This window comes from Heterodontus francisci, unplaced genomic scaffold (genome assembly GCF_036365525.1).
Source record: "Heterodontus francisci isolate sHetFra1 unplaced genomic scaffold, sHetFra1.hap1 HAP1_SCAFFOLD_286, whole genome shotgun sequence".
Lineage (NCBI taxonomy): Eukaryota > Metazoa > Chordata > Chondrichthyes > Heterodontiformes > Heterodontidae > Heterodontus > Heterodontus francisci.
In genome coordinates this window covers 2,046,458-2,065,805 of record NW_027141006.1, presented here as the reverse complement: position 1 = coordinate 2,065,805, position 19,348 = coordinate 2,046,458, and the positions used below count along the sequence as shown (strand labels likewise).

Sequence of the window (19,348 nt, the reverse complement as noted above, 5' to 3'; positions counted from 1 at the left end):
TCTCGTGAACACATCAATCAGTAACAACTCACTTTTGCTCACACGAACACAAGCTGCAAACACGGACCAGCCGAGTCTCTCCCACTTTGTCAACCCCTTCCTGCAGAGCCTCCTCTCCACCACCAGATGGTGATGTTGGCCACAATAAAACCAGGACAAATGGTCACAGTGAGGAGACGGTCAGTAACAGAAAATAAAACAAAAACAGGGAAAACCTTTGCACAACAACAGGGGACATCTTGACACAACAGAAAACATATTTACACAACAGGAAATACCGTTACACAACAGGGAGAACACAATCATACAAATGCCTTGTTTCTCCATCTCAGTTTCGTTGTCTGTCTCTCTCTTTCCGTTCCTCACTTTTATTTCCTCACAGTCTATTAGTTTTCTGTGTGTTTTTCTCTCTGTCCCGTTGTCGATGGTGTCACTCAGCGTCCTTGTAACATTGCGTAGCCAGGCTGAGCCTCCCAACACCTGTGTTATAGAACATAGACCATAGAACAGTACAGCACAGCACAGGCCCTTCGGCCCACGATGTTGTGCCGAACCTTTAACCTACTCTAAGATCAAAACTACCTACATACCTTTCATTCTACTATCATCCATGTACCTATCCAAGAGACGCTTAAATGTCCCTAATGTATCTGCTTCTACTACCACCGCTGGCAGTGCATTCCACGCACCCACCACTCTCTGTGTGAAGAACCTACCTCTGACATCTCCCCGAAACCTTCCTCTATCACCTTAAAATTATGCCCCCTGGTGATAGCCCTTTCCACCCTGGGAAAAAGTCTCTGGCTATCCAATCTATCTGTGCCTCTCATCATCTTGTACCCCTCTATCAAGTCACCTCTCATCCTTCTTCGTTCCAATGGGAAAAACCCCAGCACCCTCAACCTTTCTTCGTAAGACATGCCCTCCAGTCCAGGCAGCATCCTGATAAATCTCCTCTGCACCCTCTCTAAAGCTTCCACATCCTTCCTATAATGAGACGACCAGAACTGAACACAATATTCCAAGTGTGGTCCAACCAGGGCTTTATAGAGCTGCAGCATAACCTCGCGGCTCTTAAACTCAATCCCTCTGTTAATGAAAGCCAACACACCATATGCCTTCTTAACAACCCTATCAAACTTGGGTGGCAACTTTGAGCGATCGATGGACATTGACCCCAAGATCCCTCTGTTCCTCCACACTGCCAAGAATCCTGTCTTTTAGCTTGTCTTCTGCATTCAAATTCGACCTTCCAAAATGAATCACTTCACACTTTTCCAGGTTGAACTCCATCTGCCACTTCTCAGCCCAGCTCTGCACCCTGTCAATGTCCCGTTGCAACCTACAACAGCCTTCCACACTATCCACAACTCCAGCAACCTTTGTGTCATCGGCAAACTTGCTAACCCAGACTTCCACTTCCTCATCCAAGTCATTTATAAAAATCACAAAGCGCAGAGGTCCCAGAACAGATCCCTGCGGAACACCACTGGTCACCGAGCTCCAGGCTGAATACTTTCCATATACTACCACCCTCTGTCTTCTATGGGCCAGCCAATTCTGTATCCAGACAGCCAACTTTCCCTGTATCCCATGCCTCCTTACTTTCTGAATGAGTCTACCATGGGGAACCTTATCAAACTCCTTGCTAAAATCCATATACACCACATCCACTGCTCTTCCTTCATCGATGTGTTTTGTCACATCTTCAAAGAATTCAATAAGGCTTGTGAGGCATGACCTGCCCCTCACAAAGCCATGCTGACTGTCTCTAATCAAACTATGCTTTTCCAACTAATCATAAATCCTGTCTCTCAGAATCCTCTCCAATAATTTGCCCACTACCGACATAAGACTGACTGGTCTATAATTCCCAGGGTTATCCCTATTCCCTTTCTTGAACAAGGGAATAACATTTGCCACCCTCCAATCATCTGGTACTACTCCAGTGGACAGTGAGGACGCAAAGATCATCGCCAAAGGCGCGGCAATCTCTTCCCTCGCTTCCCGCAATATCCTTGGGTATATCCCGGCTGGCCCCAGGGACTTATCTGTCCTCATGTCTTTCAAAATTTCCAGCACATCCTCCCTCTTAACATCAACCTGTTCGAGCATATCAGCCTGTTCCACGCTGTCCTCACAAACGTCCAGGTCCCTCTCACTAGTGAATACTGAAGCAAAGTATTCATTTAGGACCTCCCCTACCTCCTCCGACTCCAGGCACAAGTTCGCTCCACTATCCCTGATCGGCCCTACCCTCACTCTGGCCATCCTCTTGTTCCTCACATAAGTGTAGAACGCATTGGGATTTTCCTTAATCCTACCCGCCAAGACTTTTTCATGTCCCCTTCTAGCTCTCCTAAGTCCATTCTTCAGTTCCTTCCTGGCTACCTTGTAACCCTCTGGAGCCCTGTCTGATCCTTGCTTCCTCAACCTTAAGTAAGCTTCCTTCTTCCTCTTGACTAGCTGTTCCACATTTCTTGTCATCCAAGGTTCCTTCACCCTACCATCCCTTCCTTGCCTCATCGGGACAAACCTATCCAGCAGTCGCAGCAAGTGCTCCCTCAACAACCTCCACATTTCTGTCGTGCATTTCCCTGAGAACATCTGTTCCCAATTTATGCACCCCAGTTCCTGCCTAATAGCATTGTAATTCCCCCTCCCCCAATTAAATATTTTCCCATCCCGTCCGCTCCTGTCCCTCTCCATGACTATAGTAAAGGTCCGGGAGTTGTGATCACTATCACCGAAATGTTCTCCCACCGAGAGATCTGCCACCTGGCCTGGTTCGTTGCCAAGCACCAAATGCAACATAGCCTCCCCTCTAGTCGTCTTATCTACATATTGAGTCAGGAAACCTTCCTGGACACACCTGACAAAAACTGCTCCATCCAAACTATTTGCACGAAGGAGGTTCCAATCAATATTAGGGAAGTTGAAGTCACCCATGACAACAACCCTGTTACTTCTGCACCTTTCCAAAATCTGCCTCCCAATCTGTTCCTCCGTGTCTCTGTTGCTATTGGGGGGTCTATAGAAAACTCCCAATAAAGTGACTGCTCCTTTCCTGTTTCTGACTTACACCCAAAATGACTCAGTAGACAAACCCTCCTCGATGACCTCCCTTTCTGCAGCTGTGATACTATCCCTGATCAACAATGCCACTCCCCCACTTCTTTTCCCTCCCTCCCTATTCCTTTTGGAACATCCAAACCCGGGAACATCCAACATCCATTCCTGCCCCTGTGATCTCCAAGTGTCCGTAATGTCCACAACATCGTAGCTCGAAGTACTGATCCATGCTCTAAGTTCATCACCCTTATTCCTGACACTTCTTGCATTAAAATAGACACACTTCAACCCATCATACTGGCTGCAACTTTGCCCTGTCAACTGTCTAACCTTCCTCACAGACTCTCTGCACTCGGTATCTGCCTGTTTAACAGCTACCCCATCCACTGATCCGTAGCTCCGGTTCCCATCCCCCTGCCAAACTAGTTTAAACCCTCCCGAAGAGCTCTAGCAAACCTCCCGCCCAGGATATTGGTGCCCCTCCAGTTCAGATCCAACCCATCCTTCTTGCACAGGTCCCAATGATCCACATAACTGAAGCCCTCCCTCCTACACCTGCTCTGTTGCCACGTGTTCAGCTGCACTCGCTCTCTGTTTCTAGCCTCACTAGCACGTGGCACCGGTATCAATCCTGAGATTACTACTCTGCTCGTCCTGCCTTTTAGCTTCCAACCTAACTCCTATATTTGCTTTTCAGGTCCTCATCCCTTTTCCTAGCTATGTCATTGGTACAGATATGTACCACGACGTCTGGCTGCTCCCCCCACCCCCCTTAAGAATCCTGTAGACTCGATCCGAGACATCCCTGACCCTGGCACCCGGGAGGCAACTTACCATCCGGGAGTCTCGTTCGCGACCACAGAATCTCCTGTCTGTTCCTCTAACCATTGAATCTCCGATCACTATCGCTCTCCTATTCTCCACCCTTCCCTTCTGAGCCGCAGAGCCAGGCTCAGTGCCAGAGACCTGGCCGCTGTGGCTTTCCACTGGTAGGCACCCCCCCGCAACCGTATCCAAAACGGTATACTTATTATTGAGGGGAACGGCCACAGGGGATCCCTGCACTGTGCGCCTATTCCCTTTCCCTCCCCTGACGGTCACCCAGCTACCTTTATCCTGTGACTTAGGTGTCAGTACTTCCCTATAATTGCTCTCTATCATCCCCTCTGCCTCCCGCATGATCCGAAGTTCATCCAGCTCCAGCTCCAGTTCCCTAACGCGGTCTGCGAGGAGCTTGAGTTGGGTGCACTTCTCACAGTGAAGTCAGCAGGGACACAAGTGGTGACCCTTACCTCCCACATCCTGCAACAGGAGCATGCAACTGCCCTAGCTTCCATCCCCTCTACTCGAAATTGGCAACAGAGAATAAAAAAATATAAAGGAAAACCTTACCTTACCAAACCCTCCACACAAGAGTCCATTTTTTTGGTTGGAGGAGGAGGATGGGTGGGAGACACTACACGTGTAGTGTTTCGGGTTAGCCACTGCCCGAATATATAAGTTCACTTACCCAGCAGTCCCCGTGTCTGCGTCCGCCGAATCGCCAGGTAAGTACTTCATAGTGAAACATACCTTTCTGGCTGCCCCCTGGCTCGCACTATCACCGCTACTGCTGATCAAAGGTGTTGCTGTAATAAAAACAGAAAATGCTGGAAATGCTCAGTAGGTCTGGCAGCATCTCTGCAGAGAGAAACAGTTAACAGTTCAGGTCTGTTTCCTTAGCTCACATTAACTTTGTTCTTTCGCCACAGATGCTGCCAGACCTGCTGACTATTTCAAGCATTTTCTGTTTCTGTTTCAGATTTCCAGCATCTGCAGTATTTTGCTTTTCTCCGTGTGTTGCTATGTCTGGGACTGTTTGAGTGCAATGCTATTGCTTTATAAACAGCGTTGAAACAAACATTTATCTCACTAACACACAGCACCAATACACAGCTGGATATAAACAGCAGCCTGCAGCAGAGGGCGCAGTGGAAGTTTATCAACACAAATAATTCACCAGCACAATATTTACTGCAATCCACAATCACACCACCCTTCATCTTAACACGTTTTACTCTCTATTTACATCAACTTCTTCCTTCCAGTAAACACTTCAATTTGGAACACAGCTTCCAAATCACCTTTATTCACAAACCCGAACACATCCTGCAAATGCTGCAAACACACACCAGCCCAGACTTTCCCCTTTCTGTCAACCCATTCCTGCATCACTGCCTCTCCACCAACAGTTGTTGCTAGAATCATACAATCATAGAATGGCTACAGCACAGAAGGAGGCCATTCAGCCTGTCGAACCCGTGCTGGCTCTCTGTTAGAGCAACTCACCTCGTCTTACTCCCCAGTCAGTTCAATTTCGGTGGTGGGAAAACTTCTCAAAAGAATAATTCGGGACAAAATTAATAGTCCCATGGACAAATGTGGGTTAATTCAAGAAAGCCAGCATGGATTTGTTAAGGGAAAATCATGTTTAACTGTCCTGCTGGAGTTTTTTGATGAGGTAACAGAGAGGGATGATGAAGGCAATGCTGTTGATGTGGTGTACATGGACTTTCAAAAGGTCTGGCAGCATCTGAAAGGTCACTGACCTGAAACATTAACTCTGCTACTCTCTTCACAGATGCTGCCAGACCTGCTGAGTACTTCCAGCACTTTTTATTTATATTTCAGATTTCTAGCATCTGCAGTATTTTGCTTTTATTGACTTTCAAAAGGAGTTTGATACAATGCAACACAACAGACTTGTGAGCAAAGTTACAACTCATGGAATAAAAGGGACAGTAGTAACATGGATATGGAATTGGCTGAGTGACAGGAAACAAAGAGTAGTGAGCAATGGATGTTCTTCGGACTAGAGGAAGGTTTGTAGTGGAGTTCCCCAGGAGTCAGTGTTGGGACCCTTGCCTTTCCTGATATATATTAATGACCTAGACCTTGGTGTACAGGGCAGAATTTCAAAGTTTATGGATGATACAAAAATTGGAAGCATTGTGAACTGTAAGGATGATAGTGTAGAACTTCAAAAGGGCATAGACAAGTTGGTGGAATGGGAGGACAGATGACAGGTGAAGTTCAATGCAGAGACATGTGAATTGATTCATTTCGGTAGGAAGAACATGGAGTGACAATATAGAATAAAGGGTACAATTCTAAAGGGGGTGCAGGAGCAGAGAGACCTGGGGTTATATGTCATTGGTTGAGAGAGTGGTTAATAAAGCATACAGTATCCTCGGCTTTAGTGATAGAGGCATAGAGTACAAGAACAAGGAGGTCATGTTGAAATCGGAAGCCATTTCTCGTGTATAGGCGGAGCGCACGCGGGACTGCTGGGTAAGTGAGGTTACATATTTGGGCGGTTGCTTTACCCGAAACCCTATTCGGGTAGTGTCTCCCACCCATCCTCCTCCTCTAACCAAAAAAAAAGTTCTGTCTGTTGGATTGCTAAGCTAACAAGTTTTGACATTTTTTTTTTGGTTTTCAGTAGATCTGTTGGGAATTTAGAATAGTGGGAATGGAGGTTAAGGCAGTTTCATGTTCCTCCTGCAGAATGTTGGAGGTAAGGGTCGCCAAGAGTGTCCCTGCTGACTGCATCTGCAGGAAGTGCACCCAACTCCAGCTCCTCGAGAACCGCGTCAGGGAACTGGAGCTGGAGCTGGATGAACTTCGGATCATTCGAGAGGCGGAGGGGGTTATTGAGAGGAGTTATAGGGAGGTAGTCACACCTCAGGTAAAATAAGTAGGTAGATGGGTTACCGTCAGGGGAAGGAGAGGGAACCAGCAGGCAGTGCAGGGATCCCCTGTGGCCGTTTCCCTCAACAACAGGTTTACCGTTTTGGATACTGTTGGGGGGGACGACGTACCAGGGGTAAGCAATGGGGTACAGGTCTCTGGCACAGAGTGTGTCCCTGTTGCTCAGAAGGGAAAGGGGAAGAGTAGCAGAGCATTAGTCATTGGGAACTCCATAGTTAGGGCAACAGACAGGAGGTTCTGTGGGAACGAGAGAGACTCACGGTTGGTGTGTTGCCTCCCAGGTGCCAGGGTTCGTGATGTCTCGGATCGTGTTTTTGGGATCCTTAATGGGGAGGGGGAGCAGCCCCAAGTCGTGGTCCACATAGGCACCAACGACATAGGTAGGAAGAGAGATGGGGATTTAAGGCAGAAATTCAGGGAGCTAGGGTGGAAGCTGAGAGCGAGAACAAACAGAGTTGTTATCTCTGGGTTGTTGCCCGTGCCACGTGCTAGCGAAGCGAGGAATAGGGAGAGAGAGGAGTTGAACACGTGGCTGCAGGGATGGGGTAGGAGGGAGGGTTTTGGTTTCCTGGATAATTGGGGCTCTTTCTGGGGTAGGTGGGACCTCTACAAACAGGATGGTCTTCACCTGAACCAGAGGGGTTCCAATATCCTGGGGGGGGAGATTTGCTAGTGCTCTTTGGGGGGGTTTAAACTAATTCAGCAGGGGGATGGGAACCTAAATTGCAGTTCCAGTGCACAGCATGTTGAGAGTAGTGAGGTCATGGATAAGGTTACAAGGACGCAAGAGGGCACTGGCAAGCAAGAACTTGGTTTAAAGTGTGTCTACTTCAACGCCAGGAGCATCCGGAATAAGGTGGGTGAGCTTGCAGCATGGGTTGGTACCTGGGATCTCGATGTTGTGGCCATTTCGGAGACATGGATAGAGCAGTGACAGGAATGGATGTTGCAGGTTCCGGGATTTAGATGTTTCACTAAGAACAGAGAAGATGGTAAAAGAGGGGGGGGGGGGGAGTGTGGCATTGTTAATCAAGGAGAGTATTACAGCGGCAGAAAGGACGTTTGAGGACTCGTCTACTGAGGTAGTATGGGCCGAGGTGAGAAACAGGAGAGGAGAGGTCACCCTGTTGGGAGTTTTCTCTTGACCTCTGAATATTTCCAGAGATGTGGAGGAAAGGATAGCGAAGATGATTCTCGACAGGAGCGAGAGTAACAGGGTAGTTGTTATGGGGGACTTTAACTTTCCAAATATTGACTGGAAATACTACAGTTCGAGAACTTTAGATGGGTCAGTTTTTGTCCAGTGTGTGCAGGAGGGTTTTCTGACACAGTATGTAGACAGGCCAACCAGGGGCGATGCCGCATTGGATTTGGTACTGGGTAATGAACCCGGCCAGGTGTTAGATTTAGATGTAGGTGAGCACTTTGGTGATCGTGATCACAATTCGGTTAGGTTTACCTTAGCAATGGGCAGGGACAGGTATATACCGCAGGGCAAGAATTATAGCTGGGGGAAAGGAAATTATGATGCGATTAGGCAAGATTTAGGATGCGTAGGATGGGGAAGGAAACTGCAGAGGATGGGCACAATCGAAATGTGGAGCTTATTCAAGGAGCAGCTACTGCGTGTCCTTGATAAGTATGTACCTGTGAGGCAGGGAGGAAGTTGTCGAGCGAGGGAGCCGTGGTTTACTAAAGAAGTTGAAGCACTTGTCAAGCGGAAGAAGAAGGTTTATGTTAGGATGAGACGTGAAGGCTCAGTTAGGGCGCTTGAGAGTTACAAGCTAGCCAGGAAGGATCTAAAGGGAGAGCTAAGAAGAGAGAGGAGAGGACACGAGAAGTCATTGGCGGATAGGATCAAGGAAAACCCTAAGGCTTTCTTTTGGTATATCAGGAATAAAAGAATGACTAGAGTTAGATTAGGGCCAATCAAGGATAGTAGTGGGAAGTTGTGTGTGGAATCAGAGGAGATAGGGGAAGCGTTAAATGAATATTTTTCGTCAGTATTTACAGTAGAGAAAGAAAATGTTGTCGAGGAGAATACTGAGATACAGACTATTAGGCGAGATGGGATTGAGGTTCACAAGGAGGAGGTGTTAGCAATTTTGGAAAGTGTGAAAATAGATAAGTCCCCTGGGCCAGATGGGATTTATCCTAGGATTCTCTGGGAAGCCAGGGAGGAGATTGCAGAGCCTTTGTCCTTGATCTTTATGTCGTCATTGTCAACAGGAATAGTGCCGGAAGACTGGAGGATAGCAAACGTTGTCCCCTTGTTCAAGAAGGGGAGTAGAGACAGCCCTGGTAATTATAGACCTGTGAGCCTTACTTCGATTGTGGGTAAAATGTTGGAAAAGGTTATAAGAGATAGGATTTATAATCATCTTGAAAAGAATAAGTTCATTAGCGATAGTCAGCACGGTTTTGTGAAGGGTAGGTCGTGCCTTACAAACCTTATTGAGTTTTTTGAGAAGGTGACCAAACAGGTGGATGAGGGTAAAGCCGTGGATGTGGTGTATATGGATTTCAGTAAGGCGTTTGATAAGGTTCCCCACGGTAGGCTATTGCAGAAAAAACGGAAGTATGGGATTGAAGGTGATTTAGTGCTTTGGATCAGAAATTGGCTAGCTGAAAGAAGACAGAGGGTGTAGGTTGATGGCAATTGTTCATCCTGGAGTTTAGTTACTAGTGGTGTACCGCAAGGATCTGTTTTGGGGCCACTGCTGTTTGTCATTTTTATAAATGACCTGGATGAGGGTGTAGAAGGGTGGGTTAGTAAATTTACGGATGACACGAAGGTCGGTGGAGTTGTGGATAGTGCCGAAGGATGTTGTAGGTTACATAGGGACATAGATAGGCTGCAGAGCTGGGCTGAGAGATGGCAAATGGAGTTTAATGCGGAAAAGTGTGAGGTGATTCACTTTGGAAGGAGTAACAGGAATGCAGAGTACTGGGCTAATGGGAAGATTCTTGGTAGTGTAGATGAGCAGAGAGATCTTGGTGTCCAGGTACATAAATCCCTGAAAGTTGCCACCCAGGTTAATAGGGCTGTTAAGAAGGCATATGGTGTGTTAGCTTTTATTAGTAGGGGGATCGAGTTTCGGAGCCACGAGGTTATGCTGCAGCTATACAAAACTCTGGTGCGGCCACACTTGGAGTATTGCGTGCAGTTCTGGTCACCGCATTATAGGAAGGATGTGGAAGCTTTGGAAAGGGTGCAGAGGAGATTAACTAAGATGTTGCCTGGTATGGAGGGAAGGTCTTACGAGGAAAGGCTGAGGGACATGAGGTTGTTTTCGTTAGAGAGGAGGAGGAGAGGTGACTTAATAGAGACATATAAGATAATCAGAGGGTTAGATAGGGTGGATAGTGAGAGTCTTTTTCCTCGGATGGTGATGGCAAACACGAGGGGACATAGCTTTAAGTTGAGGGGTGATAGATATAGGACAGATGTCAGAGGTAGTTTCTTTACTCAGAGAGTAGTAGGGGCGTGGAACGCCCTGCCTGCAACAGTAGTGGACTCGCCAAATTTAAGGGCATTTAAGTGGTTATTGGATAGACATATGGATGAAAATGGAATAGTGTAGGTCAGATGGTTTCACAGGTCGGCGCAACATCGAGGGCCGAAGAGCCTGTCCTGCGCTGCAATGTTCTATGTTCTATTGTACAAGACACTAGCCTCAGCTGAAGTACTGCGTCCCGTTCTGGGTGCCACACTTTAGGAAAGATGTGAAGGCATTGGAGAGATTATGGAAAAGATTCATGAGAATGGTTCCAGGGATGAGGAACTTCAGTTATGAAGATAGATTGGAGAAGTTAGGACTGTTTTCCTTGGAGAAAAGAAGGCTAAGAGGAGATTTCATAGTGGTATTCAAAATGATGAGGGGTGTGGACAGAGTGGATAGGGAGAAACTGTTCCCACTTGTGAAGGGATCGAGAACGAGAAGGCACAGATTTAAAGTAATTGGTAAAAGAAGCAAAAGCGACATGGGGTAAAACTTTTTCACACAGCGAGTGGTTAAAGTATGAACTGCCTGAGAATGTGATGGAGGCAGGTTCAATTGAAGCATTCAAATGGGAATTAGACTGTTATCTGAAAAGGAAGAATGTGCAGGATTATGGGGAGAGGACGGGGAAGTGACATGAGGTGAATTGCTCATTTGGAGAGTCAGTGCAGACACGATGGGCCAAATGGCCTCCTTCTGTGCAGTAACAATTCTGTGATTCTGTGATTCCAATATTCAAGTCATTTCTATATATGGTGGTCCTGACACTGACCCTTCTGGACATCGCTGTTCACCATCTTCCATTCTGAAAAACAACCAAATACCACAACTCGCTTTTCCTGATATTTCATCCATTTTTTAACCCAAGCAGATACTGACCCTCCTATTCCAGGAGCCTCAGTGTTGTTACCCAGCCTTTTATGTGGTAGTTTGTCAAACGCTTTCTTAAAATCCATATAGACAACATCCATTGCTTTCCCTTCATCAACCTTTTCTGTTACTTCATCAAAGAAATCAGTTATATTAGTGAAGAAGTGGAAAGGTGCTGAACCTCTCAGTTTTCGGTCTACCCAAACCAAGTTCAAGGCCTGAATAATGAACCGATTGCCTCATTAGTTCTGTGAATAATACAATGATTTAATAGACAAAGTTTTGAAACATTCCTGCCCATAAATCTTGATAACAGAGAGTGTGTGGATCTCCTGACTCAGAATGTTTAATGGATACAGTCCTCAGATCCGACAAGGAACCCCTGAACATCCACAGTAAAGACAGTGTGGATGAGGAAATGTAAGAGCCGGGAGCTGAAACTCAGGGACGGCCGAGCTCTCCTGTCATTGAGCTTGTGTGTCTGCTCTGCTCGCCGCACTTCCGGCTCTACTTTGTTTCCAATGAAAAGATGAAAAGGGCCGTTCGGTTTTCCTCTCACTGACAGCGTGTTTCACTCGGGTTAATATAACCCGGGACTTTTGCTGCTGAAATGAATTCTGCAAGGTCCCAGCAAACACACCGGCTCCCTCCTTTCTCCCCTCTTTCTATCGGATTGTTTTACCAGGAGGGGCTCAATAATAACAAACCCCCTGCAGGGAATGACCACAAATTGAGCATCTAAATGGGGCAAGTGGGCAGCTTTCTGGGTTCTAGCTTCCCCCTACCCCGCCCCTCCCTCCCTCCAGTCCAAGCCCCTCTTCACTTTCTTTGGGACTTTGATGAGGGTGAAATGGGGAAAGTTCCCATTGATGTTTGAATGCTGAATTGCTGCAGGGATCTGCGCACGCGTGATGCAGCCCCGCCCACAGTGGGACGTCACAATGAGGAGTGGAGCGCATGCGCAGACTTTCCCAACCCAGTCTGTGAAGCCATTCACTCAATCAGGGGAAGATGCTTTAAATCAGCTGCTAATGGAGACTTCCTGGGCCCGGGGGAAGGGAACAAACAGCACCTGCTTCCAGCAGCCACTGCTTTGGGACCGTGTCCGCAGATGTGCTCAGAGATTAGCATTGAGTGGTGGGAAGTTGAGGGGGAGTCGGGGAGTGTTTGTAGCAGACATTTTTTTTTTCCAAAATATACTTTATTCATAAAAATCTGTAAAAATTACATTGCCAAACAGTTTCCAAACAGCACCAAAAAATACAAACATTGCAAGGGAGGTCAGTTTCCTTCAATACTGTCATAAGTTTCTTCCCAACCCTTCAGTTTCACAATTGTCATGTCAATTACAGTTTTGCATTTACAGCAATTGAGAATATTAACGATACAGTTCGAGGGGTTTCCCATGGATCCAGCCCCTCAGTACAGCTTGGTGGGGGAACCTTACACTGTGGTCTTTCCCCATTGAGCCTTTGCTGCGGCTGCCCCAAGCTTTAGTGCGTCCCTCAGCACGTAGTCCTGGACCTTGGAATGTGCCAGTCTGCAACATTCGGTCGTGGACAACTCTTTGCGCTGGAAGACCAGCATGTTTCGGGCAGACCAAAGGGCGTCTTTCACCGAATTGATAGTCCTCCAGCAGCAGTTGATGTTTGTCTCGGTGTGCGTCCCTGGGAACAGCCCGTAGAGCACAGACTCCTGTGTTACAGAGCTGCTTGGGATGAACCTTGACAAAAACCACTGCATCTCTTTCCACACCTGCTTTGCAAAGGCACATTCCAGGAGGAGGTGGGTGACCGTCTCTTCCCCACCACAGCCAACGCGGGGGCACTGTGCGGAGGGCGCGAGACTTCGGGTGTGCATGAAGGATCTGACGGGGAGGGCCCTTCTCACCACCAGCCAAGCTACGTCTTGGTGCTTGTTTGAAAGTTTTGGTGATGAGGCATTCCGCCAAATGACTTTGACGGTCTGCTCGGGGAACCATCCGACAGGATGCACCGTTTCCTTTTCCCGTAGGGCCTTGAGGACATTCCGTGCAGACCACTGCCTGATGGACCGGTGGTCAAAGGTGTTTGCCCGCAGAAAGTGCTCCACGAAGGATAGGTGGTACGGCACCTCCCAACTGCATGGAGCGTTCCGCGGCAATGTGACCAGGCCCATCCTTCGCAACACCGGGGACAGATAGAACCTCAGCACGTAGTGAAACTTGGAGTTTGTGTACTGGGGATCTACACACAGCTTGATGCAGCCGCACACGAAGGTGGTCATCAGGATGAGGGCCACGTTGGGTACATTTTTCCCGCCCTTGTCCAGAGATTTGAACATCGTGTCCCTCCAGACGCGGTCCATTTTAGATCCCCAGACGAAGCGGAAAATGGCTCGGGTGACTGCCACGGCGCAGGAGTGGGGTATGGGCCAGACCTGCGCCACGTAGAGCAACAACGTGAGCGCCTCGCACCTGATGACCAGGTTCTTACCCACAATGGAGAGAGATCGCTGCCCCCACATGCCCAACGTTTGTCGTACCTTGGCTACTCGCTCCTCCCATGTTTTGGTGCACGCCCCAGCCCTTCCGAACCATATCTGTTTGTAACAGACACTGTGGAGCAGGAGCTGCTCCCGGAACATGGAGTGAGCCGGGGACATGGGGAAGGGAGAGTTCATTCTCGGACAGTGTCTGTGCAGGCTCAGGGAGACACAATGGGAAGAAATCACTATTGAAAATCACTGACAATTTTACCACCCAAAGGAGAGGGAATTTTCCTGCTTTAGTTCCAGTCTCTCACTGTTTGTTGGATCGTGAACAGTGGGGGAAAAATAGCCGCACAACAACGATGTGGACAGTTTGACAAAGAACATTTATTGCAGACACCAGGTGAGAAGTGTGAAAGGCACATTTTAAATAGTGGCTGCTTGTTTTCCGTTGAAATAGAAATGCGACTGTGTAAAGTTCACTGCTCTATCGGACAGTCCCAGTCATTGAGCAGTGCAGGGCTTGTGTTGTTTCTGAATGTCACAAACTTGTTGTAAATCCACTGCAAACACCTGGTAAACAGAAGCTGAATGCTGCAGTACTGCAGTGGAGTCAGACACTGACACTGTTTGTGTTCCTGGTTTTCATTTTGTGATTGTTCATAATGATTATTATTGGGACGATTACATTGATCGCTTTTGTGTCTTCTATCTCACCAGTTCTTTCATTCCTGCAGGAAAATACACCAAGGAACCTGAATGGATGTGGTGATTCTTGGACACAAAGAAAAGTGCAGCGAGCTCATTCCAACACACAGTCGGTGCAGGATCACTCCCAAAGCACAGAGATACTGCCAGCTCATCAGTTCCACTGGAACAAACAAAAGAAGTAGTCACACAGACACTGATCCCAAAGTCAAGAGACACAGTCAGTCAAACAACAGCATGAGAGACAGAAGTTGTTTCCATTTCACTCCAATTCAGTACAGCTGACAGGTTGATCCATCAATCACAGTCCAAAAACAAACTCACCATCAGATCTAAATAAACTCTGTCACCATGGTTACATTTTAAATATAAAATCTGAAATAGAACAGACAAAATTTACAGAATTGAAAGGTACAGAATGAATGCAAGGAGGCTTTGAGGGGATTTGGAAAGGTTAAATGAATGGGCAAGAACATGGCAGATGGAATATAATGTGAATAAGTGTGAAGTTCTCCACTTTGGTAGAATAAACAGAAAGACAGAGTATTTCTTAAATGGTGAGAGGCTGGGAAGTGTCGATGTCCAAAGGCACCTGGGTGTCCTTGTTCATGAGACACTAAAAGCTAGTATGCAGGTGCAGCAAGCAATTAGGAAGGCAAATGGTATGTTGGCTTCATTGAAAGCGTATTTGAGTACATGAGTAAAGATGTATGAAGTCTAGATGAGACTGCACCTGGAGTATTCTGTACAATTTTGGTTTCCTTATCTAAGGAAGGATAGACTTGTCATAGAGGGAGTGCAACAGAGATTCACCGGTCTCATCCCCTAGGATGGTGGGATTGTCTTATGATGAGAGACTGCAGAGACTGGGCCTAAATTCTCTAGAGTTTTGAAGAATGAGAGGTGATCTCATTGAAACAGACAAAGTTCTTCCAGGGTGTCACAGGGTAGATATGGATAGGATGATTCCTCTGTCTAGTGAGTCCAGAACAAGGGGACACAGTCTCAGAATAAGGGCAGGCCATTTGAGACTGAGATGAGCAGGAATTTCTTTACTCAGAGGGTGGGAATTCTGTGGAATTCTTTATCCCAGAGGGCTGTGGAAGATCAATCATTGAACATATTCAAGACAGAAATCGATAGATTTCTAAATACTAACAAGATCAAGGGATATGGAGATAGCAGGAAAAATGGCGTAGAGGTAGATGATCAGTCACGATCTGTTTGAATGTTGGAGCAGGCTCGATGGGCTGAATGGCCTAATGCCCCTATTTCCTATGATCCTATGAATCCCAATAATGTACATCAGACGTTAGACCAAGTTATGCATTACATACCAGTTCAAAAATGCCACAGAGATTAAGACTGAAAGACACAGTATCAATTCCATTACTACAAAATGAAGGACTTGGAGCTTGCAGACCAGCCCATGTTTAAGATTGAAAGTTATATTTTCATTCACAATCGTTTTCACAGAGCTAAATATTGAATACCAATCCACAACTTGTACAGGACTACCAAATAAAACCTACAACTGTAAAATACAGTTAATCCATATTTTAAATTAAACACAAGGCAAATAAATATTGATACATTAAGAGAGCAGGAAACAGTGAGAGCAGAATGGAGCATAAAGAGCCCAGGAGAGGGAGCAAGAGTTCACTCGGAGAGCAGGGAACAGCGAGAGCAGGCGTCAAAAAAGGCAAAGGAATACACAATTAATGGGAGAACACTGAACGGTGTCGAGGAAGTGAGGGACGTTGGAGTGAATGTCCACAGATCCCTGAAGGTAGCAGGACAGGTCAATAAGGTGGTTCAGCAGGTATATGGAATCCTTTCCTTTATTAACTGAGGTATAGAGTATAAGGGTGACCTGGTATCCATGTCAATAAGTCACTGACAGATAACATGCAGGTGCAGCAAGCAATTAGGAAGGCTAATAGTATGTTAGCCTTTATCGCAAGAGGATTTGAGTACAGGAGTAGTGAATTCTTGCTTCAATTGTATCGAACCCTGGTTAGACTGCACTTGGAGTACTGTGTGCAGCTTTGGTCCCCTTACCTTCGGAAGGATATTATTGCCATAGATGGAGTGCAAAGAAGGTTCATCAGACTTGTTCCTGGGATGGTGGGACTGTCCTATGAAGAGATATTGGGGAAACTGGGGCTGTATTCTCTAGAGTTTTGAAGAATGAGAGGTGATCTCATTGAAACCTACAAAATATTTAAAGGACAGTCAGGGTAGATGCAGCTAAGATGTTTCCCCTGGTTGGGGAGTCGAGAACCAGGGGACGCAATTTCAAAATAAGGGGCAAGCCACTTAGGACAGAGATGAGGAGAAATGTTATTCCTCAGAGGGTTGTGAATCTTTGGAATTCTGTAACCCAGAGGGCTGTGGAAGCTCAGTTATTGAGTATGTTTAAAGCAGAGATTGATAGATTTCTAAATACAAATGACATAAGGGAATATGAGGAAAGTGTGGGGAAAAGGGCATTGAAGTGGATGATCAGCCATGATCATATTGAATGGTGGGGTAGGCTCGATGGGCTGAATGGCCGACTCCTGCTCCTATGTTCCTATGTTCCTAACTCAACATTATCGATGAGATACAGCCTCAGGCTGACTTGTCGGGTGTTGCAAACAGATATCACTGCTTCTGATCTTCACCAGAACAGAGAGTGGGATGTAAAATTGATCATCAAACAGACTGTGAGAGAATACAACAGAATAAAACACATGGAAAGACACTGTGGAATAACAAATAGATTTGATTGGAATGTTGAATTTTGATTGGAATGGATAAAACAGCAGAAACAGCAGAATAAATTGGGACAGAAAAGAGAAACTGATGGGAAAAAGGAAGAAAAGAAAGGATGGATCTGTTTACTTTTTTCAGTTTTTTCACTGGTCCATCAAAGCTGGATTAAAAAAAGATGCAAAAAACAGAGAATTTCACCAAAAAGGGAGATTAAATGCTGCCGAAACCTTGGATCGAAGGATGCCCCAACAGATCACCTGTTTAACTGTCTCCTCACTGGGGGATTTCAATCAATGAGCAATATTATTCTCTACTTTTCTTTTGTTAAATGAAACCACTACTGTCACTTGGAGTTAATATCCCTGTGTTCCAACTCCTGAATAATAAAATTGTGAGTTTCGCGATATTTTCTGTACACATTCCCTGCTGAAAGAACGAAGAACTCTTTTCTAATTTACACAATACTATATACACACTCATCAAGCCTCCTAAACGAGCATCCTTGGTGCTACTCTCTCTTCTCCCAAACCTCATCTCATGTGACTGTTACATCATCACTCTGATTGTGGGAGGGGTTAATCCCACTGTCTTCAGCATTAACCCTTTACAGCCTCATACTGCACTGTCTGTCCAAAAAAATCGGTGGAGGGAACTTGAATTATCAAAACAGCAACAGCTGCCAGTTGAAAATCAACTCAACCCATCAGAGAGAGAGAGAGAGAATGTCAGAGAACTTCCTGCATCCAGTCCTGACCCTGTCACACTCAGCAGCTGCTCACCCAGACCCCACTCTCATCAACACTGAACATTTTTACTGAGACCCTTCAAATACTGTTTATAAAAGGCCGCAAAGATCAAAGTTCACACAGTTGTATTAAATACAACAAAGTTTAATATCTTCTCACCGTTTCTCAGTAACCACATGAGACATAGGTTTTCTTATTTGGTTCCTTTGATTTTTCTTGTTCCTGACTGACAAATATTCCAAACCTCAGATAAACCCTCCCACTTGCGTCATGTCCCAGTCTCGGTTAAAAGCAACACATAATGACACAAACACTCTCCTTCAGTGAGATTAATATCAAGCTGTTTTCCAGGTTGAATGTAACTGTGAACAAATTTATGTCAAAGAAGTTACCTTTGATGTATCAGCACTGAAGTTCTGTTCAAGGAGGAACAGCCATTCCAAACTCATATCCTTCACAAAGGCTGTTTTTGTATGTGATTGAAATTCATCATGTATTTTGAATTGAAGCTCACAAGACATAGATGTCAGTGTTGATAATGAAACTTTTCAAGCATGTTGCTACTGTGAAATAAGGCTCTGCTGGGAGTTGAACCCAGGATCTCTTGTTTATTAGACAGGTGCTTGAACCAACTAAGCTACAGAGCCAGATTGCAAATATGTGTGCAATTGAAGTCAGAGGAAGACCTTGCAGATCGTGGGCAGACTTTGGCGAGTCAAGAGCTGAGTTCGTCACGGCAGAGTTCCCAGCCTCTGACTCGCTCTTGTAGTTGTAGCTGTAGTTGTAATTGTAATAGGCAACCGTCCGTCTCGGAAGACGATGGGCTACACCCGGGGTGTACGTCACTTCTGTGTGAAACATCGTTTGTTGTGGCTGTCGAGGACGACTCGTGAGTGACGATCCCTTCCACAGCTGGTACAGATGAATATCATTGGCCCGAGGTCGACTGATAATCTTTCCTTCCTCTGAGCTCTCTTTCCCACCATCTGGTCATTTCTTTTGTCCTCTGCTTTTCCCATGGTCTTCCTGAATGCCTTTCTCCAGGAATTCCAGTCAGCAGGAAGGACTTCCCATGCATGGACTCCAATCCCAGTCAGCTAGAGATCTCGCTTTGCAGATGTCCTTGTATCACAGACGTGGGTGACCTGTTGGTCTCGTGCTGAAAGCAAGCTCACCAAAGAGCATGTCGTTGGCAAAGCGACCGTCATCCATTCAGCACACATGACCCAGTCAACAGAGTCACCGCTGACTCAAGAGGGCAAACATGCTGCAGATCCCTGCACGCTGGTGTACTTCTGCATTCGGCACTCTGTCCTGCCAGGAGATGCCCAATATCCATCTGAGACAGCGGAGGTGGAAGCTGTTCAGCTGCTTTTCTTGGCTTGCATAAGTTGTTGATGCTTCTCTACTATAAAGGAGGGTGCTGAGAACACAAGCCTGGTACACGCGGAGTTTTGTATTTTCGATCAGTTT

At 46.3% G+C, this 19,348-nt stretch overlaps 1 non-coding gene across 1 annotated transcript; it reads right to left on the bottom strand.

Annotated features, from left to right (window-relative positions):
• Positions 1–18,448: 18,448 nt before the first annotated feature.
• Positions 18,449–18,522, bottom strand: trnai-aau (transfer RNA isoleucine (anticodon AAU)). The gene has a single exon. It is a non-coding gene; the product is annotated as a tRNA-Ile (tRNA).
• Positions 18,523–19,348: the final 826 nt, after the last annotated feature.